At 43.2% G+C, this 25402-nt stretch overlaps 1 protein-coding gene across 1 annotated transcript in view; it reads right to left on the minus strand.

The window, feature by feature from the left end:
• LOC311104638 (phospholipid-transporting ATPase IA-like) overlaps window positions 1-25402 on the minus strand; it is a gene marked incomplete at both ends in the record, with an annotated part of 192271 nt that overhangs the window by 35040 nt on the left and 131829 nt on the right. The window lies entirely within an intron of this gene.

The following is a 25402-nucleotide window of genomic DNA, read 5'->3' on the forward strand; positions in this document are numbered from 1 at the left end:
CTGCAATGCTCCACAGCGGAGATTGGAGTATCTGTCCATAGGACCACTTTAAGCCGTACACTCCACAGAGCTGGGCTTTACGGAAGAGTGGCCAGAAAAAAGCCATTGCTTAAAGAAAAAAATAAGCAAACACGTTTGGTGTTCGCCAAAAGGCATGTGGGAGGCTCCCCAAACATATGGAAGAAGGTACTCTGGTCAGATGAGACTAAAATTGAGCTTTTTGGCAATCAAGGAAAACGCTATGTCTGGCACAAACCCAACACCTCTCATCACCCCGAGAACACCATGTTTTTCATCGGCAGGGACTGGGAAACTGGTCAGAATTGAAGGAATGATGGATGGTGCTAAATACAGGGAAAATCAAGAGGGAAACCTGTTTCAGTCTTCCATAGATTTGAGACTGGGACGGAGGTTCACCTTCCAGCAGGACAATGACCCTAAGCATACTGCTAAAGCAACACTTGAGTGGTTTAAGGGGAAACATTTAAATGTCTTGGAATGGCCTAGTCAAAGCCCAGACCTCAATCCAATTTAGAATCGGTGGTATGACTTAAATATTGCTGTACACCAGCGGAACCCATCCAACTTGAAGGAGCTGGAGCAGTTTTGCCTTGAAGAATGGGCAAAAATCCCAGTGGCTAGATGTGCCAAGCTTATAGAGACATACCCCAAGAGACTTGCAGCTGTAATTGCTGCAAAAGGTGGCTCTACAAAGTATTGGCTTTCGGGGGGTGAATAGTATTGATTTTGGGAGGGGGGGAGGGGGGGAGGGGGGGGGGGGGGGGTTGAATAGTTATTCACGCTCAAGTTTTCAGTTTTTTTGTCTTATTTCTTGTTTGTTTCACAAGAAAACATATTTTGCATCTTCAAAGTGGTAGGCATGTTATGTAAATAAAATGATACAACCCCCCAAAAAATCAATTTTAATTCCAGGTTGTAAGGTAACAACATAGGAAAAATGCCAAGGGGGGGTGAATACTTTCGCAAGCCACTGTAAGGACTTGAAACTACCTGGATTTATGCTCATAATTGGGACCGTTTTGCTGGACTAATTCATCAATCTTTTGTATTTGTATTTATTAGGGATCCCCATTTGCTGCTGCCAATGCAGCAGCTACTCTTCCTGGGGTCCAGCAAGATTAAGGCAGTTCATACAATTTTAAAAACAGGCCCCTACTCCACCACTACCACATATCTACAGTACAAAAATCCATGTGTACGTGTGTATAGTGCGTATGTTATCGTGTGTGTGTATGCATGTGTCTGCGCCTATGTTTGTGTTGCTTCACAGTCCCCGCTGTTCCATAAGATGTTTTTTAATCTGTTTTTTTATATCTAATTGTACTACTTGCATCAGTTACTTGATGTGGAATAGAGTTCCATGTAGTCATGGCTCTATGTAGTACTGTGCGCCTCCCATAGTCTATTCTGGACTTGGGGACTGTGAAGAGACCTCTGGTGGCATGTCTTGTGGGGTATGCATGGGTGACCGAGCTGTGCGCCAGTCGCTCAAAATGACAGCTCGGTGCACCCAACCTCTCATTAACACAAGTAGTGATGAAGTCAATCTCTCCTCCACTTTGAGACAGGAGAGCTCGACATGCATATTATTATTATTATTATTATTATTATTATTATTATTTTATTTTTTTCGGGGGGAATGGGACATGCATATTATTAATATTAACACTCTGTGTACATCCAAGGGCCAGCCGTGCTGCCCTGTCCTTTTTTGTGACACCTGACCACACGACTGAACAGTATTCCAGGTGTGACAAAACTAGGGCCTGTAGGACCTGCCTTGTTGATACTGCTGTTAAGAAGGTAGAGCAGCACTTTATTATGGACATACTTCTCCCCATCTTAGATACTGTTGTATCAATATGTTTTGACCATGACAGTTTACAATCCAGGGTTACTCCAAGCAGTTTAGTCACCTCAACTTGCTGAATTTCCACATAATTTATTACAAGATTTAGTTGAGGTTTAGGGTTTAGTGAATGATTTGTCCCAAATACAATGCTTTTAGTTTTAGAAAGATTTAGGACTAACTTATTCCTTGCCACCCACTCTGAAACTAACTGCAACTCTTTGTTAAGTGTTGCAGTCATTTCAGTCGCTGTAGTAGCTGACATGTATAGTGTTGAGTCATCCGCACACATAGACACTCTGGCTTTACTCAAAGCCAGTGGTATGTCATTAGTAAAGATTGAAAAAAGTAATGGGCCTAGACAGCTGCCCTGGGGAATTCCTGATTCTACCTGGATTATGTTGGAGAGGCTTCCATTAAAGAACACCCTCTGTGTTCTGTTAGACTGGTAACTTTGTATCCACAATATAGCATAACACATACAGACTATGATCGATAATGTCAAAAGTCGCACTGGTATAACTAAATAGCCCCCACAATCTTTTAGCCAATTTCTCTCAGCCGATCATCAGTCATTTGTGTAAGTGCTGTGCTTGTTTGTTGTCAATTTGTTTACTGTAAAATAGCATTGTATCTGGTCAAACACAATTTTTTCCAATAGTTTACTAAGAGTTGGTAACAGGCTAATTGGTCAACTATTTGAGACAGTAAAGGGGGCTTTACTATTTTTTTGGTATTTTTGACCTATAGTTTGTCGAGATTATAAGGTAATAGCCTGCTTTCCTCATTCCCACTTTCTCTTTTAGTAGGCTATAGAGTAAATATTATTTATTTGTATTTATTTGTAACGTTATTTTATGGCAATTACATATAGGCTACCCAAATGTAGGTTACTGAAAATATTAGCCAAAAATTAGCTGACAATGCTTTTGGATTACATTTCATTTCCAGCATTTAACCCTTACTGTTTAGGACAGCCTGCTTTGGAACGAGAGACAGTTACTATGCCTGCCTGCATATGCTTGTATTTGTTTTCTTATAGCCTAATATTATTTGAGTTGGGAAAACATTTAATAGGCTATGGGGCTATATTTCATAGTTTATAACGGAGTGCAGGGAAGTCTCATCCATGCAGGTTTGTTTATGGGCTCCTCACCTTTTTTGTTTCTTATTTATGTATTTATTTTTGCATCCAGGCTACTCTTTAAATGATAGGTCGCTGAAGTGACATTTTCTAGTGATAAATACTAGGTCAGATATACTATAATATAGGCCGAAATATCACTTTGTTTCCACAATTGCCCGCTACTGAGTCTTGTGAGGAACCCCCCTTGTTTAAAGAACACCACACTCCCAAGATCTGCCACCCAGGAATGTGGCAGTCTTATGTGTTCTACTTTTAATTTCACTGTTCGGGCTCCCTTCTTTCTAGTGGAGACACTTATTTTTGTGTTGATGTTCTTGTTGTTTCTGTGTGTGTTTTGTATTGAAATGAAAAACAAAGGAGCATTTATGTCTGCAGTTACGGGTACGAGGAAAAGTTCAATTCAAATCAAGGTCTGTAGTGTTTTATATTGACACTTTATACTGACAATGAAATCACTTAACATTTTGATTTATAACGTGAAGGGCTTAAACGGAAAAAAAGATTGACACAGCTAAAACAAATGGATTGTGACATTGCCCTCCTCCAGGAGACCCACTTGAGGAGCACAAAAAAGCTTAAACGGGAATGGGTAGGTTAGACTTTTTTCTCCTCTCATTCCTCCTCAAAAAGAAATGGTGTTTGTATACTGGTTAATAAGAGGTTGTCTTTTACATAGAAAAATAACTGATGCAGAGGGTCGGTTTGTTATTATTCAGTGGCTATTATTTGGCATACATTTTACTTTTGCTAATTTGTATGCACCAAATGAGGATTCCCCACAATCTATTAATAGATGTTTCTTAGAGATTGCTAAGCATTCAAATACACATTGTGTAGTTGGAGGTGACTTTAATTGCACATTATCTCCACATTTGGACAAGTCACGACTAGGCGGTCCCATATTAAAAATGTCTAGAGCAGTTCAATTTCACTGTAAAGTACAGAGGTTTATTGATATTTGGAGAAAGTTAAACCCAACAACAAAAGATTATACTTTATTTTCAAATCCTCATGGGACTTACTCTAGGATATACTTTTTTCTTATCACTCAGACCTTAGCTCATCAGGTAGAAAACGGTATTATTAATAACATCACCATCTCAGATCATTGTCCGGTATCCCTAAAACTAAAGTTAAAAGATCAACAACCTAATACATACAGGTGGAGGCTAAACGATTCTCTTATTGAAGAAACTTGTTTTCAAAAGGTTATTCAAGATGAACTTACAACATTTTTGGAATTTAACTCAACAGAAGGTGTCAGCCCAACCTTTTTATGGGAGAGTGCTAAGGCTTATCTTAGGGGTCAAATCATAGCCTATTCATCTCTGCTCAAAAAAGTACGTATACAAAAAGAAGAGAAGATTGAGAGAGAAATTAGAAGAAAGACATAAGAAACAAGGGGATGGGGACACTAATTCAGTTGACTGCAGCGAAAGGGGAGCTTAATATGCTTCTTACTTATAAAGCTGAGGGTTCTATACAATATAAATACTATACTCAGGGAGACAAACCAGGGAAAAGTCTTACACTGCAACTTAAAAAGGATTCAGCTGAACGATGTATTCCCAATATCAGAAGCCCAATATCAGAAGCAAAGCTTCCTGCCATCCAGGACCTATATACTAGGCGGTGTCAGAGGAAGGGCCAAAAAATTGTCAAAGACTCCAGTCACCCAAGTCATGGACTGTTCTCTCTGCTACCGCATGGCAAGCGGTACCAGTGCACCAAGTCTAGGACCAAAAGGCTCCTTAACAGCTTCTACCCCCAAGCCATAAGACTGCTGAACAATTAATTAAATGTCCACCCGGACTATTTACATTGACTCCCCCCCCCTTTGTTTTTACACTGCTGCTACTCGCTGTTTATTATCTATGCACAGTCACTTTACCCTTACCTACATGTACAAATTACCTCGACTAACCTGTACCCCCGCATATTGACTCGGCACTGTATATAACCTTGTTATTGTTATTTTATTGTGTTACTTTTTTATTTTTTATTGTTTTACTGTTTATTTAGTAAATATTTTCTTAACTCTATTTCTTGTTGGTTAAGGGGCTTGTAAGTAAGCATTTCACAGTAAGGTCTACACCTGTTGTATTCGGCACATGTGACAAATACAATTAGATTTGATTTGATTTGATCAGAACTTTGAAGGGCAAATGTACTTCTTGTCCCATATAAATAAATAAGACATTTGCTGAGTACTACGAGACCCTATATAATAAATATATAAAGATGTTTCCTCTCCAGAGGACTTTCTCACACATTTGAAGCTATCCAAGATGGAGTAGCAGTGCAGTCCTGTTTTTGTTGTGTGTCTGTAAATAGCCTGTAAATACCCTCTTTTTCTGTATTTTTTGTACATATTTCCCTATCAGACTTTTCATCCTTCTACAAAATATACTTTCCTGCAACCCGCCTCACTCAATGTGGAACGGATTCTATTATTGACTTACCTTTTATCTAGAATATCCAGTTGAAACTAGCTAGCCAGCTAACTAGCTACTTGCTATTAGCCACAGTTAGCGGTATTTCACCCAGAACATTGGATTTTTCTGCCGGAATAATTTTATCACTGGACATTAATCACCAGATCGCAACTAGCTAGCCGCAACCGAATGGATGTTGCTGTTTGGCTAATCACCACTGCCCCCGATGCAAGCACCAGTTAGCCTCGAGCTAGCCTAGAGCCAGGCCCATATCCCGGCTATCTACCTCTCGGTCTACCGGACGGGAGTAGCCAGCTAACTAGCTACTTGCTATTAGCTACCGTTAGCGGTTTTTCACCATTGTCCGTGGCCTGCACCACCTACCAGCCAGCTCTAGCCTGGACTATTATTCGGCCAGTCTGCACAGCGCGTGCCAGGCCCATCTCCCGTCTATCTACCTCTCTGTCTACCGGACAGGACCACCTAGTGTTGACACGGAGCCCAGCCGATCCAACACGACTGGTCTGCCGACGAAATCGTCTGATGTGGTTACAACAGGCTTCCTGTTACGACGTCGACCACGAAGATTCCATCTGCTAGCCCATGCCCGCTAGCACACGCTAGCCGTGGCCTCTTGCTCGCTAGTGCTTTAGCAGACCCGGAACTACCTCCGAACTATCCTATTGCTGTTCACCGGACCATATGATAACTCAGATATACAGCTGATGCCTGCTGGACTGTTCCTTTTTACGGTACTGCATCCTGTTTATGTTTAGCCTCAGCCCAAACTGTGTCGCCATTCCGTCAGTAGAGGATGCCTGGTTGTTCTTTAAAAGTAATTTCCTCTCAATCTTAAATAAACATGCTCCATTCAAAAAATACAGAACTAAGAACAGATATAGCCCCTGGTTCTCCTCAGACTTGACTGCCCTTGACCAGCACAAAAACATCCTGTGGCATACTGCATTAGCATCAAATAGCCCCTGCGATATGCAACTTTTCAGGGAAGTTAGGAACCAATATACACAAGCAGTTAGGAAAGCAAAGGCTAACTTTTTCAAACAGAAATTTGCATCCTGTAGCACTAACTCCAAAAAGTTTTGGGACACTGTAAAGTCCATGGAGAATAAGAGCACTTCCTCTCAGCTGCCCACTGCACTGAGGCTAGGAAACACTATCACCACCGATAAATCTACAATAATCGAGAATTTCAACAAGCATTTTGCTACGGCTGGCCATGCGTTCCACCTGGCTACCAGCTCTGCACCAACAGCTCTGCACCCTTCGCTGCAACTTGCAAATGCCCCCTCCGCTTCTCCTTCACACAAATTCAGACAGCTGACGTTCTGAAAGAGCTGCACAATCTGGACCCCTACAAATCAGCTGGGCTAGACAATCTGGACCCTTTCTTTCTAAAACTAGCCGCCGAAATTGTCGCAACCCCTATTACTAGCCTGTTCAACCTCTCTTTCGTAACGTCTGAGATCCCCAGAGATTGGAAAGCTGCCGCGGTCATCCCCCTCTTCAAAGGGGGTGACACTCTAGATCCAAACTGTTACAAACCTATATCCATCCTGCCCTGCCTTTCGAAAGTTTTTGAAAGCCAAGTTAACAAACAGATCACCGACCATTTCGAATCCCACCGTACCTTCCCCGCTATGCAATCCGGTTTCCGAGCTGGTCATGGGTGCACTTCAGCCACGCTCAAGATGTCGCTCTTGCTGCTGGTGACTCTCAGATCCACCTCTACGCAGACGACACCATTTTGTATATATCTGGCCCTTCATTGGACACTGTGTTAACAAACCTCCAAACGAGCTTCAATGCCATACAACACTCCTTCAGTAGCCTCCAACTGCTCTTAAACTCTAGTAAAACTAAATGCATGTTCTTCAATCGAACGCTGCTGGCACCCGCCGACCCGACTAGAATCACTACTCTCGACGGGTCTGACCTAGAGTATGTGGACAACTACAAATATCTAGGTGTCTGGTTAGACTGGTTAGACTCTCCTTCCAGACTCACATTAAGAATCTCCAATCCAAAGTTAAATCCAGAATCGGCTTCCTATTTCGCAACAAAGCCTCCTTCACTCATGCTGCCAAACATGCCCTCGTAAAACTGACTATTCTACCGATCCTTGACTTCAGCGATGTTATTTACATAATGGCCTCCAACACTCTACTCAGCAAATTGGATGTAGTCTATCACAGTGCCATCCGTTTTGTCTCCAAAGCCCCATACACTACCCACCACTGTGACCTGTACGTTCTTGTTGGCTGGTCCTCATTACATGTTAGTCGTCAAACCCACTGGCTCCAGGCCATCTATAAATCACTGCTAGGCAATTCCCCGCCTTATCTTAGCTCATTGGTCACCATAGCAACACCCACCCGTAGTATGCGCTCCAGCAGGTATATCTCACTGGTCATCCCCAAAGCCAACACCTCCTTTGGCTGCCATTCCTTCCAGTTCTCTGCTGCCAATGACTGGAACGAATTGCAAAAATCTCTGAAGCTGGAGACTCTTATCTCCCTCACTAACTTTAAGCATCAGTTGTCAGAGCACCTTACCGATCACTGCACCTGTACACAGCCCATCTGAAATTAGCCCATCCAACTACCTCATCCCTATATTGTTATTTATTTTGCTCATTTGCACCCCATTATCTCTATTTGCACATAATCTCTTGCACATCTATCATTCCAGTGTTAATACTAATTGTAATTATTTTGCACTATAGCCTATTTATTGCCTTACCTCCATAACTTGCTACATTTGCACACACTGTATATATATTTTCTGTTGTATTTTTGACTTTATGTTTTGTTTTACCCCATATGTAACTCTGTGTTGTTGTTTTTATCGCACTGCTTTGCTTTATCTTGGCCAGGTCGCAGTTGTAAATGAGAACTTGTTCTCAACTGGCTTACCTGGTTAAATAAAGGTGAAATTAAAAACAAATAATAAAATAAAAAAAGCTGCCAGAGCTATCGCGTGAAGATAAGGAAATGATAGACGCCCCTATTACTGACTCAGAGATAAAAGCAGCCATGCAAAATGGGAAGTGTCCGGGTCCCAATGTGTTCCCCTGTGAGTTCTATAGAACTTTCAGTAAAGAACTAACACCGCTGATCAGAGGGGTTCTTCATGAGGTTATAGAGCACAATAAATACCTGTTAAAGAAGCCAGGTAAGGACCCACTAGACAGTGGATAGAGTTGATATATTTTTGAAATGGATAGAGTTGATATATTCAAGAACGACATAATCTGTTAGAACGAATGGGAATATGTCGCATTCCGTTTCCCTACAACGAGGAAATCGTCAAGGAGATTGTCTCTCGCTACTGTTATTTGCCCTTAGTATACAACCTCTGGCGGAAGCTATTCGAAGTGCCATAAACATTCATGGTCTGCAGGTGGGGCCAAATGAACACAAGATATCGCTCTATGGAGACGATATCATCCTGTACATAACAGAGGCTGAGACAACGATTCCAAATATATTCAAATTAATAGGTGAATATGGTCCTACATCAGGCTATAAAATTAACGTTGGTAAAACTATTGCAATGATGACATTTGGTGATGCACCCTCAAGTATCAAAGACAACTACGCATTTAAGTGGACTGATACAAGCATGCGTTACTTGGGTGTTAATATTACATCAGACTATGGGAAACTATATGCTTTGAACTAACCCCTGTGATTAGTAAAATCACTGAAGATCTAGACCGTTGGATGCCCCTCCCTATATCTCTAGCAGGTCGAGTTGCTTCAGTGAAAACGAATGTCTTACCAAGAAGGCCCATATTAGTTATAAAAAACTACAGCTGTTCAAAGAATTGGGTGGGCTTGGCCTCCCTAACTTTAAATCATATTACTGGGCAGCGCAACTTAATCACATAGCATACCTGGCGCCAACGAAGTTGGCAGCCTCGCGACTAGCTCTTAGGAAACTTTGCAGTATTTTGTTTTTTTTATGTATTATTTTTTACATTATTAGCTCAGAAAATGTTTTGCATCATTACATCCAAAAACTATTGGATATCAGAGCGGCGGTAACTCACCAGCATTACGACCAGGAATACGACTTTCCCGAAGCAGATCCTTTGTTTGCTCTCCCCAGGGCAACTGAACTGATTCCAGTGGCTGACCCAAAACATTGCCGGCGGAGGAGAGGCACTCGGAGCGGCCTGCTGGTCCGACTTAGGAGGCGCGCACACCACCCACCGCTTCCAAGTATTCTACTCGCTAATCTTCAATCTTTGGTTAACAAAGTCGACGAACTACGGGCAAGGATTTCTTTCCAGAGAGACATCAAGGCCTGTAACATACTCTGTTTCACGGAAACTTGGCTCTCTTGGGATATTCTGTTGAAATCGGTCCAGCCAGATGGGTTCTCAGTTCATCGCGCAGACAGGAATAAATATCTCTCCGGGAAGCAGAAGGGCGGAGGTGTGTGTTTCATGATTAACGACTGATGGTGTAATTGTAGTAACATAGAGGAACTCGAGTCCTTCTGTTCACCCGACCTAGAATTTCTCACAATCAAATGCCGACCGTATTATCTCCCAAGAGAATTCTCTTCGGTTATAGTCACGGCCGTGTATATCCCCCCTCAAGCCGATACCACGACGGCCCTCGAAGAACTTCACTGGACCTGCAAACTGGAAACCACATATCCTGAGGCTGCATTTATTGTAGCCGGGGATTTTAACAAAGCAAATTTGAGGACTAGGCTGTCGAAGATCTATCAACATATCGACTGTTGTACTCGCGCTGCTAAAATCCTCAACCATTGCTATTCAAACTTCCGGGATGGTTATAAGGCCCTCCCCCGCCCTCCTTTCGGCAAATCTGAACACGACTCCATTTTGCTTCTCCCTTCCTATAGGCAAAAACTCAAACAGTAAGTACCCGTGCTAAGGACTATTCAACGCTGGTCTGACCAATCGGAATCCACGCTTCAATATTGTTTTGATCACGCGGACTGGGATATGTTTTCCGGGTAGCTTCCGAAAATAATTTAGACATATACACTGAAACGGTGATGGAGTTTATCAGGAAGTGTATAGGTGATGTTGTGCCCACTGTGACTATTAAAACCTACCCTAACCAGAAACCGTGGATAGACGGCAGCATTCGCGCAAATCTGAAAGCGCGAACCACCGCATTCAACCATGGCAAAGTGACTGGGAATATGGCAGAATACAAACAGTGTAGCTACTCACTCCGCAAGGCAATTAAACTGGCAAAACATCAGTATAGAGACAAAGTGGAGTCACAATTCAACTGCTCAGACACGAGACATATGTGGCAGGGTCTACAGACAATCACGGACTACAAAAAGAAAACCAGTCACGTCGCCGACACCGACGTCTCACTTACAGACAAGCTAAACACCTTCTTCGCCCACTTTGAGGATAACACGGTGCCACTGACGAGGCCCACTACCAAGGACTGTGGCCTCTCCTTCTCCATGGCCGACGTGATTAAGACATTTAACCATGTTAACCCCCGCAAGGCTGCCGGCCCAGACGGCATCCCTAACCGCATCCTCAGAGCATGCGCAGACCAGCTGGCTGGTGTGTTCATGGACATATTCAATCACTCCCTTTCCCAGTCTGCTGTTCCCACATGCTTCAAGATGGCCACCATTGTTCCTGTACCCAAGAAAGCAAAGGTAACTGAACTAAATGACTATTGCCTTGTAGCACTCACCTCTGTCATCATGAAGTGCTTTGAGAGACTAGTCAAGGATCATATCACCTCTACCTTACCTGTCACCCTAGACCCACTTCAATTTGCTTACCGCCCCAATAGATCCACAGACGATGCAATTGCCATCACACTGCACACTGCCCTATCCCATCTGGACAAGCGGGATACCTATGTAAAAATGCTGTTCATTGACTATAGCTCAGCATTCAACACCATAGTACCCTCCAAGCTCATCATTAAGCTTGGGGCCCTGGGTCTGAACCCCGGCCTGTGCAACTGCGTCCTGGACTTCCTGACGGGCCGCCCCCAGGTGGTGAAGGTAGGAAACAACATCTCCACTTCGCTGATCCTCAACACTGGGGCCCCACAAGGGTGCGTGCTCAGCCCCCTCCTGTACTCCCTGTTCACCCATGACTGCGTGACCAAGCACGCCTCCAACTCAATCATCAAGTTTGCAGACGACACAACAGTCGTTGGGAGTGTGGTGCCAGGAAAATAACCTCTCACTCAACATCAACAAAACAAAGGAGATGATAGTGGACTTCAGGAAACAGCAGAGGGTGCACCCCCCTATCCACATCGACGGGACCGCAGTGGAGAAGGTGGAAAGCTTCAAGTTCCTTGGCGTACACATCACCGACAAACTGAAATGGTCCACCCACGCAGACAGTGTGGTGAAGAAGGCGCAACAGAGCAGGAGGCTGAAGAAATGTGGCTTATCACCAGAACCCTCACAATCTTTTACAGATGCACAATTGAGAGCATCCTGTCGGGCTGTATCACCGCCTGGTACGGCAACTGCACCGCCCACAGTCTGCCGAACGCATTACCGGGGGCAGACTACCCGCCCTCCAAGACACATACAGTACCCGATGTCACAGGAAGGTCAAAAAGATCATCAAGGACATCCACCACCCGAGCCACTGCTTGTTCACCCCGCTATCATCCAGAAGGCGAGGTCAGTACAGGTGCATCAAAGCTGGGACCGAGAGAATGAAAAACTGCTTCTATCTCAAGGCCATCAGACTGTTAAATAGCCATCACTAGCACATTAGAGGCTGCTGCTGCCTATTGAAATCACTGGCCACTTTAAGAAATGTTTACACATCTTGCACTACTCATCTCATATGTATATACTGCATTCTATTCTATAATATTCTACTGTATCTTAGTCCATGCCGCTCTGTCATTGCTTGTCCATGTATATATTCTTAAATCCCATTCCTTACTTTTTTGTGTGTATTGGGTATATGTTGTGTAATTGTTGGATATTACTGCACTGTCAGAGCTAGAAGCATAAGCATTTCGCTACACCCGTTATAACGTCTGCTAAACACGTGTACAGTGGGGAAAAAAAGTATTTAGTCAGCCACCAATTGTGCAAGTTCTCCCACTTAAAAAGATGAGAGAGGCCTGTAATTTTCAACATAGGTACACGTCAACTATGACAGACAAAATGAGAAAAAAAATCCAGAAAATCACATTGTAGGATTTTTAATTAATGTATTTGCAAATTATGGTGGAAAATAAGTATTTGGTCAATAACAAAAGTTTCTCAATACTTTGTTATATACCCTTTGTTGGCAATGACACAGGTCAAACGTTTTCTGTAAGTCTTCACAAGGTTTTCACACACTGTTGCTGGTATTTTGGCCCATTCCTCCATGCTGATATTCTCTAGAGCAGTGATGTTTTGGGGCTGTCGCTGGGTAACACCGACTGTCAACTCCCTCCAAAGATTTTTTATGGGGTTGAGATCTGGAGACTGGCTAGGCCACTCCAGGACCTTGAAATGCTTCTTATGAAGCCACTCCTTCGTTGCCCGGGCGGTGTGTTTGGGATCATTGTCATGCCCTTGCTGATGGAAGGAGGTTTTCACTCAAAATCTCACGATACATGGCCCCATTCATTCTTTCCTTTACACAGATCAGTCGTCCTGGTCCCTTTGCAGAAAAACAGCCCCAAAGCATGATGTTTCCACCCCCATGCTTCACAGTAGGTATGGTGTTCTTTGGATGCAACTCAGCATTCATTGTCCTCCAAACACGACGAGTTGAGTTTTTACCAAAAAGTTCTATTTTGGTTTCATCTGACCATATGACATTCTCCCAATCCTCTTCTGGATCATCCAAATGCACTCTAGCAAACTTCAGACGGGCCTGGACATGTACTGGCTTAACCAGGGGGACACGTCTGGCACTGCAGGATTTGAGTCCCTGGCGGCGTAGTGTGTTACTGATGGTAGGCTTTGTTACTTTGGTCCCAGCTCTCTGCAGGTCATTCACTAGGTCCCCCCGTGTGGTTCTGGGATTTTTGCTCACCGTTCTTGTGATCATTTTGACCCCACGGGGTGAGATCTTGCGTGGAGCCCCAGATCGAGGGAGATTATCAGTGATCTTGTATGTCTTCCATTTCCTAATAATTGCTCCCACAGTTGATTTCTTCAAACCAAGCTGCTTACCTATTGCAGATTCAGTCTTCCCAGCCTGGTGCAGGTCTACAATTTTGTTTCTGGTGTCCTTTGACAGCTCTTTGGTCTTGGCCATAGTGGAGTTTGGAGTGTGACTGTTTGAGGTTGTGGACAGGTGTCTTTTATACTGATAACAAGTTCAAACAGGTGCCATTAATAAAGGTAACGAGTGGAGGACAGAGGAGCCTCTTAAAGAAGAAGTTACAGGTCTGTGAGAGCCAGAAATCTTGCTTGTTTGTAGGTGACCAAATACTTATTTTCCACCATAATTTGCAAATAAATTCATAAAAAATTCTACAATGTGATTTTCTGGAAAAAAAATTCTCAATTTGTCTGTCATAGTTGACGTGTACCTATGATGAAAATTACAGGCCTCTCTCATCTTTTTAAGTGGGAGAACTTGCACAATTGGTGGCTGACTAAATACTTTTTTTCCCCACTGTATGTGACTAATATAATATAATTTGATTTGATTTGATTTAACATCATGGATTTAACAACCAAAAGATTTGTCATGGCTTGAAATTGAGTCAATATTGTGATATGCCTTTGCATTGTCTTCTCCTTATAGCAGACCCTATTTCTATTGACAGGATTAAAACAAAAACCCAATTATTACTCTTACATTGAAGACATGGAGGGAAGTTCAACGCCAATATAAACTGAGTATTGCCATTTGTAGATGCTGGCCTATATTCCACAACCCAGCCTTTCCTCCTGCTGCTATGTCCCAAGGATTCAGGGAATGGGAAGAGAGTCTCTCAACTATTCAAAGGCTCCATTTTTAAAGCATTTCAAGAAATCCAGGAGGAATTAATTATGTCCCCCCCCCCCCAAAGAATCATAGGTACCTTCAAGTAAGGCAACTCATTGTTAAAAAAGGATTACTAAAAAAAATGACCGAGCCGATTACTCCTATTGACGAGATGATTGAATTACTTCATCAAGGGGAAAACATTGGAAACATTTAAAAGTTTTATCACAATATCCTTAACATGCAAATATTATCTTTATATAATCTTAGGAACTCATGGCAGGTTGAATTACAGGTGCAGATATCAGAGGAGAGTTGGGGGAATATATGGAAAACACTGTATAAAGCCTCTACATGTAACCGAACAAGGGAGTTTCAATTCAAAGTACTACATAATTTTTTTATGAGCCCTGATGAACTTAATAAAATGAAAAAATTAATATCTGGTACGTGTTGGAGGCAGTGTGGACAAATAGGTACTTTATCACATTTATTTTGGCTGAAATCCTCCATGTTATACAGTACATCACAGGTATTATTATTCAACCAGACCCATATCATCTCCTTCTAGGTATTGTTCCTGTGGAGAAACTCCAATCCTCTCCACTTAATTGATAGATTATCTTTTAGCAGCAGAAATGCTTTTAAAAGCAGGAAATGTGTAACAAAATGCTGGAAAAATGAACATGCACCCTCAAAAGATATGTGGTTAGGTCTATGCGGGGAACTTGCTGACATGGAGAGAATTACATCAATCTTGCAACATAGACAGTATAGGTATGAAGGTGTCTGGTCAGAGTTCCTGACATATCGTACTGGTCTTATTCTGTAATTTCTGTTATTTTTGTTTGTTTCTGTTGTTTTTTTGTGGCTTTATCCAAATTGTATTCTTATTCAGACTCTAGAAATATTTGCTCTATACAGCCAAAATGTACCCATAACATGTGAATGTAATTACGCTCCTTTGCAAAGATAGCAAAGGTATGTTGTATGGTACGGGGGAAAAAAAAGCAGGGGGAATCAGATCACTATGATTGCCAGGAACTTTACTTTTGGTTTATATTTTCATTTTTTGCGCTACTAGTACTGCCTGTTGATGTTAAGGAGGCAGATGTTGCTAGCTAGCATGGCTTTCTGCGATGCCGATGGTTAGCTGTGCTGCCAACGTATGCTAGCGTTGCATTATGGGAGATGTGGTTTTAGCTCTCCAAGGTCTGAATGGGATAAATGCGATTTCACGTTGTAGCTTGTTTGAATTCAAGTGTTTTTGTACATGAGTTGTTGTATTTTAATACTGTCAATACTGAAAGCACCTAGCAATGTATTGGAGATGTGAGACAGGATATGTGTTTTACTTTTCTTCATGCTCCTCTATAGAACAACTTGTCAGATGGTGCACTGAAGACTGATGTGTTCTCGTTCAGACTTATCATAATACCATTGCAGGTAAGGTTCTGTTGTCTAAGAATTACTATTATACAGTCTTTGTACTGAAGATTGTCTATTACTTTATTCTATACATTATGGCTTTATGTATGAATGTGATTGTGTGAAAAAAAAGCATATGTCAGGCAATAAGAGGCCTCATTGTCTGGATATTTTCTGGATGAGATTTTCTACTCGTGTGAGAAACAGTGAAACAGCCTGGCCGTCTCTGTGTTATTGTGTGGACAGACAGTGGCGCTGAACAGATCCTCTCTGTTGGATCAGCCATGGCTGTTGAAGGGACATCAGGGTTGCTGTGTTGTGCCACGGCCAGGCTGCGAACATTTCCTTGCTTCATTTAACTGCATTATGAAGGCCTGAATTCCTACAAATTCTCAGTTCGGACACGCCCAATTCCCAATCTACCAGCCCTTCCCATTCAATCGTGCGAGCAAATGCGCAAACATTTTCACCCGCCCACCCCTCCTGTTCATTCCCATGGGTGAGGAGAGAGAAGCAAGTGTGTGTATGCGTGCTCCTAAACCATACACCCCACCCCCATCCCCCCTACTACCCCGCCCACCCATTCCAGCTCCCGCTCTTCCCTCCATAAGGTGCATTCTACCGTGATGTTGTTTTTTAAAGAGGGGGCCGCTGCTTGTCAACTACGTTTTTTCTCAGACACACACAAGACATTCACTTCAGTCGAAGAACATGGAGCAGGTTAAACCGTTGGTGTGGCCGACGTCGTGGTAATGAGTGGCTAGCCTGTAGTGTTGCACGGTATACCAAAACGTCAAAAAAATATTGATTAAAAAAAACAACCAGTTCGGTACTAGAATTGTTGTTACGTTTGGTAATTCTGTCAAATGTGTCTCACATGATTGAGAGCATTAAGTCTGGCAGCCCCATTTTAGTGCCAAGAGCCTGCTCCACTTACTCATTCATTGATAAAGCTGTCTGGGATGCATTAGCTCCCCAGTCCCCACTCATGCTGCACAGAAGTTAACACATTTGAATAATGCAACTAAATACATTTTCAAGGCCTCCCGAGTGGCGCAGCGGTCTAATGCACTACAGCCCCGGGTTCGAACCCAGGCTGTGTCACAGCCGGCTGTGACCGGGAGACCCATGAGGCGGTGCATAATTGGCCCAGCGTCGTCCGGGAGGTTTTGGTCGCCAGCTGGACAGTGTTTCCTCTGACACATTGGTGCGGCTGGCTTCTGCGTTAAGCGAGCAGTGTGTCAAGAAGCAGTGCCGATTTTAAAGCTGATTGTCACCAAAAACGTGATTAATTCACTTTGTCTCCCTCGCCACCAAAAACTCATTCACTTCGTCGTCTTACTTTGCCTCCTGTCTTGTTTCCACTAGATTCCATAGCCACAAAGTCAGATTCCACAGCCACATTCTGCCTGTGAATTTAAACGTTAACGTTTTAGTCATTTAGCTGACGCTCTTATCTAGAGCGACTTACAGGAGCAATTAGGGTGAAGGGCCTTGCTCAAGGGCACATCGACAGATTTTTTTCACCTAGTCATCTCAGGGATTCAAACCAACAACCTTTCGGTTACTGGTACAACGCTCTTAAGCACTAGGCTACCTGCTGCTCATTAATTTCTTAACGAGACAGCACACACTTTTATAAAAGAAAATATTATTTTATACAAATGTTGTTAATCAGTACAATAAAATAATATGTTCTCTTAGCAGTTGCCAATAAAATAAGTCCTAAATGGAAGGGATTGTCATCTGTAGCCCCATGAAATCAGCTAAAACAAGCTCAATTACTCAATGCATGCTCAAACTCCTATTGAATAATATTCATTCACCTGTATTGTGAATAGACCTAGGCTACATCTTGATTTAGCCAGTTTATCAAGAGATTTACCATTCAAATAAATTATTACCATTGTGTTGTTGTGTAGCTAGATTGGTTTAAAAAAAAGTATAATCGGTTGTATAATTGATTCAATTAACGTGTACATGGCGGTCCAAAAAAAATGGACATACAAATGTTCAAATGTAATGATATTGAACTTAAAAGATGCCCAACGATTGAACAGACCCTTAGCTGAGTTAGCTGTTTTGGTATCAAGTATCGTGATCAAGTATTATTGTATCGTATCGAAGTCAGAATTCTGGTATCGTGACAACACTACTAGCCTGGGGTCAAAGTGCTGAATTAATTAAGGGTTGGCTCAATGAGGGGCTCCGGGCTGATATATTGTTGTGCTAAGTTTAAAAAGAAGCCTATTCAGAGCATGCGGTAACGGCTTATGCGTGAGTGTTTTGGCCTGGTACTTCGGGTCCTGGTAGCGCCCCTCTCTCACTCTCTTGAGAGACAGATGCATTGATTTGCTCATTAGGAGAAGGACCAGGCAGGGTCTTTTCTTATTTTTTTTCCCCCTTCCTCTTCATTGAGCGTCACTCAGCAGAGGGGTGTGGTTGGCCTCTCTCCCCAGTGCACATTCTGAAAAACAGAGCAGGGGGAAACGGAGGGAGAGGGAAGAAGGGAATGCGACCCGCCAATAAAGAAGCTCCCCCTGCATATTCATCAGCCAAATCTAATATTCTGCGACACCGTCCCATGGATGCGTAGGCCTCTGTGTGGGAGGAAGGGGATGGAGGAGGGAGAGAGAGGAGTGACATTTGTCCTCAACAAAATGACAGCCCTCTTTGCTCCAGAAAAAATGCAAACGGTGTCCTTATCCTGCTTCAAAAAAGTAGGCAAAGGAGAAAGAGAAAGAGGAGCTAGTAAATATGCTGGAAAGAGGAGGGCACCCAGTGTAACCATACTGGATGGGGCCGAGTGGTGGTTGTGTTCACAGTGTGGCACCAGTCGGCAGGCTGTGCTCAGCTCAGCACTAGGCCCTCCTCTCTCGGTCACCAGGCGTTCTCCAGGCTTTCTGAGCATCTTGTAATAACCTCGTAAATGCCACTTGTCTATCAGCCTCTCCGGGGCCACTTGACGATATGTCAATCAAGCAAAGTAGTGCCCAGCTGGACCAAACATTTGAATTAGGTTGTTATGGCAACATCATTGAAAAGGTCTCTCAGTTTAAATGTGGCAAATCCTTCCATTTTGTCCAATTGTTTTTATTTTGTTTGTTTAGCATTGCAAGATTATAGACAAAGGAAAGAAAGTATGACTGCTGCGTTAAATATAATTTGGCATTTGTGTGTAATATATAACGGTTCACAGTATTTTCTGCTCCCTCACATCCCCCGCAATAATCTGACCATCATGATCTCCCTCCAACTATACCTCACAAAGTTATGAAAATGTTAAGTCCTGTCAAGTTTGAATGTTCCTTCTGAATGAATGTCCTGTCATAAAAAGACAGCTCATTAGCTGAGTGAGAGAGAGACTAACAGGCCATGAGAAAAATGACTGAGGCATTGCATGGCAGCCCAACCTGTTGCTCCAACAGACAGTGCAGTGTCAGCCTCACTTCCTGACTCTCAATTAACCTCCACCCATCCAGGCTCCCAGCAAAACAGCAATTATAACATAGCTACTGATCCCACCACCAAAGAACAGCAAGCTGCACCTACACTCACATTCCCTACAATGACCTTGGAAAAACCCTTTCCCCCTCTCTGTGCCTTTCAAACAACCAAAGGCTAATGCTAGAATAATTCAGTTAGGAAAACTTTGTAATGAGCTTGCTTTGCTCAGAATCTCCCACCACCACCAGTCAAGTCTTGTCCTAATTTAAATAAAGGAAAGAGAGAGGGTCATATGGCCTGGTGTGTGATGAGAACCTCTGGTCTTTTGCAATCATGTCAAAAGTTTTGCCAACTATTTCATTGTTTCCCAGTGGGTGCAACAAGATTACCCCAAGGACGAAAGATAACAACATGAAAGGGATCAGCGTTTACATTAAAAGGTCTCATTTCTAGTGTGTTTGCCTTCGGCACCGGTGGCCCTTGACTGCAATTTGAATAATATTTTTGTTTTTTCATTTACATTTGGTACCCTATCTTACACCTAAATGGTTTGATGGAAATCCAAGCTGTACTTTGCATGTGCACTGAGTCAAAGGGAAATGGTGAATGAGACACTAAAAACACAACGATCTATGCGTCTATGATGCCCTATGAAAATGAAGAGTTTCCCAGAAGCCATGTTCCAACAGTGCAAAGTAACAGTCAGCTCATTTGAAACCCACTGAAAGACATTGCTTCCATAGCCCCGGGCCTTCATACATACACTCTTAGAAAAAAGGGTTCCAAAAGGGTTCTTCAACTGTCCCCATAGGAGAACCCTTTTTGTTTCCAGGTAGAACCTTTTTGGGTTCCAGGTAGACCCCTTTTGGGTTCCAGGTTCTTCATAGAACCCAAAAGGGTTCTACCTAGAACCAAAAATTGTTATTCAAATGGTTCTCCTATGGGGACAGCCGAATAACCCTTTAAGTTTCTATACTGAACAAAAACATAAACGCAACATGCAACAATTAAAGATTTTACTGAGTTACAGTTCATAGAAGGAAATCAGTCAATTGAAATAAATAAATTAGGCCCTAATCTATGAATTTTTCCTGCATGTGAAGAAGCCGGATGTGGAGGTCCTGGGCTGGTGTGGTTACACGTGGTCTACGGTTGTGAGGACGGTTGGATGTACTGCCAAATTCGCTAAAACGACGTTAGAGAAATTAAGATTAAATTCTCTGGCAACAGCTCTGGTGGACATCCCTGCAGTCAGCATGCCAACTGCACGCTCCCTCAAAACTTGAGACATCTGTGGCATTGTGTTGTGTGACAAAACTGCACATTTTAGTGTGGCCTTTTATTGTCCCCAGCATAAGGTGCACCTGTGTAATGATCATGCTGTTTAATCAGCTTCTTGATATGCCACACCTGTCAGGTGGATGGATTATCTTGGCAAAGGATAATGCACAAGATTTTAGAGAAATAAACTTTTTGTGCGTATGGAACATTTCTGGGATCTTTTATTTCAGCTCATGAAAAATGGGACCAACACTTTACATGTTGCGTTTATATTTTTGTTCAGTATAGATAGATAGCACCTTTTTTTCTATGAGTGTAGATAGACACAGACATACATAGAGGCCTTGAGGCTACACTCATACATACATAGTAATCCTTGAGGTTTCGCCAAGATTTACCGCAGCACATAAACCAAAACGAGGATGGAAAAAGAGTTCACAGGTCAAGTGTCTCAGAAAAATACAATCGTAAAGGGCTCAGATTTCCCGTACGTGTTGTGTCGCTTACAGTGTGCAATCCTTCGGTCTCTGTAATGCGCAGGGAGCATTTTGACAGTGGTGGTGTTGACATTCTCATGACATCAGGATGATCTTCGCTGATCTTCGGCAGCCCCTGAATAGTTGGGCTCAGAAGCCCCTTGTCCAATCCTCCAGTGTGCCCGGGAGCACACAGTGATGACTCACTCAGGGTGGAGAGGGGAGCATTTAATTCACTGTGTCTGTATCACTGGCCCCTGAGGGCAGACGTCTCAAGCCAAAGGAATGCCAGTCAGAAGAGAGGGGGGTAACTTTTGTTGAAAAACTGTTGTTTAAAAAAGTATTGAGAATTCCACCCAAAAACTATCTTTTGGTATTTCTTTCATTAGTCCATTGTTGATTTGTCCCACATTTTTCGCATGTCAGCAATCAAGTTTTCAAGATATATAACTTTTAAAATACAGAAATATAGCCAGTATGATGCATTTTGCAGTCCGGCTGTATTTCTGTGTTTTGAAAGTTATATATCTTGAAAACTTGTCAAATAAAATAAAATAAAATAATATTTGTCACATGCGCCGAGTACAACAGGTGTAGACCTTACCGTGAAATGCTTACTTATAAGCCCTTAACCAACAATGCAGTTCAAGAAAGAGTTAAGAAAATATTGACTAAATAAACTAAAGTAAAAAATAAAAATAACAACACTATAACACTATAACAACACTATAAAATAACAATAATGAGGCTATATACAGGGGGTACCCGTACCGAGTCAATATGCGGGGGCACAGGTTAGTCGAGGTAATTTGTACATGTAGGTAGGGGTAAAGTGACTATGCATAGATAATAAACAGCGAGTAGCAGCAGTGTAAAAACAAAGGGAGTAATGTAAATAGTCCGGGTGGCCATTTTATTATTTCTTCAGCAGTCTTATGGCTTGGGGGTAGAAGCTGTTAAGGAGCCTTTTGGTCCTAGACTTGGCGCTCCGGTACCGCTTGCCGTGCGTTAGCAGAGAGAACAGTCTATGACTTGGGTGACTGGAGTATTCAACAATTTTTTGGGCCTTCCTCTGACCTAGTATATAGGTCCTGGATGGCAGGAAGCTTGGCCCCAGTGATGTACTGGGCCGTACGCACTACCCTCTGTAGAGCCTTACGGTCTGATGCCGAGCAGTTGCCATACCAGGCGGTGATGCAACCGGTCAAGATGCTCTCGATGGTGCAGCTGTAGAACCTTTTGAGGATCTGGGGACCCATGCCAAATCCTTTCAGTCTCCTGAAGGGGAAAAGGTGTTGTCGTGCCCTCTTCACGACTGTCTTGGTGTGTTTGGACAAGGAACTTGAAACTCTCGACCCTCTCCACTACAGCCCCGTCGATGTTAATGGGGACCTGTTCGGCCTGCCTTTTCCTGTAGTCCACGATCAGCTCCTTTGTCTTACTCACATTGAGGGAGAGGTTGTTGTCCTGGCACAACACTGAAGGTCTCTGACCTCCTCCCTATAGGCTGTCTCATCGTTGTCGGTGATCAGGCCTACCACTGTTGTGTCGTCTGCAAACTTAATGATGGTGTTGGAGTCATGTTTGGCCACTTAGTCGTGGGTGAACAGGGAGTACAGGAGGGGACTAAGCACGCACCCCTGAGGGGCCCCAGTGTTGAGGATCAGCTTGGCAGATGTGTTGTTGCCTACCCTTACCACCTGGGGGCGGCCCGTCAGGAAGTCCGGGATCCATTGGGGCGGTATTTTCACTCAAAGGACGTTACAGGACGTTTACTCAAAGCATGCGAGGACCAACTGGAATAAAGTTTGCCTGCATTAAGGTCCCCGGTCACTAGGAGCGCCGCTTCTGGGTGAGCATTTTCTTGTTTGCTTATGGCCTTATACAGCTCGTTGAGTGTGGTTTTAGTGTTGGTTTGAGGTGGTAAATAGACGGCTACAAATAATATAGATGAGAACTCTCTTGGTAGATAGTGTGGTCTACAGCTAATTATGAGGTACTCTACCTCAGGCGAGCAATACCTCGAGACTTCTCGTCCCTCGTCTTACCAGACGTATCTTCTCTGTCCTGCCGTTGCACTGAAAACCCAGCCAGCTCTATATTATCCATGTCGTCGTTCAGCCACGACTCGGGGGGAAATATAATATATTACAGTTTTTAATGTCCCATTGGTAGGATAGTCTTAATAGTAGATTGTCCATTTATTTTCCAAAGATTTCACGTTTGCCGGAGGTGGAAGAACTTTGTCTCTGTCTTTTCTTCACGCAAATGACAGGGATTTGGGCCTGGTCTCGAGAAAGCAGTATATCCTTCGCGTTGGACTCGTTAAAGAAAAAATCTTTGTCCAGTTCGAGGTGAGTAATCACTGTGAGTAATGTCCAGAAGCTCTTTTTGGACATAAGAGACGGTAGCAGCAACATTATGTACAAAATAAGTAAAAATAAATTACGAACAACGCAAAAAAACTAACAAAATAGCACAGTTGGTTAGGAGCCCGTAAAACGGCAGCCATCCCCTCCGGCGTCACTCTTGGTCTTAGCCTTGAAGCTGCTATTAGCACAAGGCCTCTGTTAAATGCCATCACAGGCCACGGAGGCCAAGAGGCTCCACATTGAGTGGAGCTAAATTCCTACCATCTATCCTACAGCGTTCTAAAAACTGGCATTGGATTCTTGACAACTGGCTTCCAGTAAAGCTGAATATACATGGATTCTGTTTTATATCATATCATGTTTTATACAGTGGGGAGAACAAGTATTTGATACACTGCCGATTTTGCAGGTTTTCCTACTTACAAAGCATGTAGAGGTCTGTAATTTTTATCATAGGTACACTTCAACTGTGAGAGACGGAATCTAAAAAAAATCAAAAATCCAGAAAATCACATTGTATGATTTTTAAGTAATTAATTTGCATTTTATTGCATGACATAAGTATTTGATACATCATAAAAGCAGAACTTAATATTTGGTACAGAAACCTTTGTTTGCAATTACAGAGATCATACGTTTCCTGTAGGTCTTGACCAGGTTTGCACACACTGCAGCAGGGATTTTGGCCCACTCCTCCGTACAGACCTTCTCCAGTGTCACGGTTTTGGCCGAGGCTGCTCCTTCTCCTTGTTAGGGCAGGCTTCGGCGGTCGTCGTCTCCGGAGTACTAGCTGCCACCGTTCGATGTTTCTATGTTTGATTGGTTTTGTCTGTTTTGTTACACCTGTTCCTTATTACTGTTCATTATGCGTCCTATTTAGTTCTCTTGAGTTTGGTCAGGTGTTGTGTGTAATTGTTTATTTGTCACGTTGTGTGCTAGTCCGTTTTTCAGTTCTCTCTGTATTTTGTGTTTTGAGAGAGAGTTCCGCACTTTGTGTGCCTTGTGTTTACTTTACTGTGTTGCGTAAAGTTCGCCTGTTGCCAGTTGCCAGTTGCCGTGTGTGGCTTGTTCTTTGGACTTCACTAAAGACGTCTGTTCGAAACCTCTGTGTGTCCTGCGCCTGATTCCACACTACCTCTACACTCAACCCTGACATCCATATCCTTCAGGTTTCGGGGCTGTCGCTGGTCAATACGGACTTTCAGCTCCCTCCAAAGATTTTCTATTGGGTTCAGGTCTGGAGACTGGCTAGGCCACTCCAGGACCTTGAGATGCTTCTTACGGAGCCACTCCTTAGTTGCCCTGGCTGTGTGTTTCGGGTCGTTGTCATGCTGGAAGACCCAGCCACGACCCATCTTCAATGCTCTTACTGAGGGAAGGAGGTTGTTGGCCAAGATCTCGCGATACATGGCCCCATCCATCCTCCCCTCAATACGGTGCAGTCGTCCTGTCCCCTTTGCAGAAAAGCATCCCCAAAGAATGATGTTTCCACCTCCATGCTTCACGGTTGGGATGGTGTTCTTGGGGTTGTACTCATCCTTCTTCTTCCTCCAAACACGGCGTACATGACCTTCTCCCATTCCTCCTCTGGATCATCCAGATGGTCATTGGCAAACTTCAGACGGGCCTGGACATGCACTGGCTTGAGCAGGGGGAACTTGCATGCGCTGCAGGAATTTAATCCATGACGGCGTAGTGTGTTACTAATGGTTTTCTTTGAGACTGTGGTCTTAGCTCTCTTCAGGTCATTGACCAGGTCCTGCCGTGTAGTTCTGGGCTGATCCCTCACCTTCCTCATGATCATTGATGCACCACGAGGTGAGATCTTGCATGGAGCCCCAGACCGAGGGTGATTGACCGTCATCTTGAACTTCTTCCATTTTCTAATAATTGCGCCAACAGTTGTTGCCTTCTCACCAAGCTGCTTGCCTATTGTCCTGTAGCCCATCCCAGCCTTGTCTACAATTTTATCCCTGATGTCCTTACACAGCTCTCT

This window comes from Coregonus lavaretus, assembly GCF_964263955.1.
Source record: "Coregonus lavaretus genome assembly, chromosome: 29".
NCBI classification, from domain to species: Eukaryota; Metazoa; Chordata; class Actinopteri; order Salmoniformes; family Salmonidae; genus Coregonus; species Coregonus lavaretus.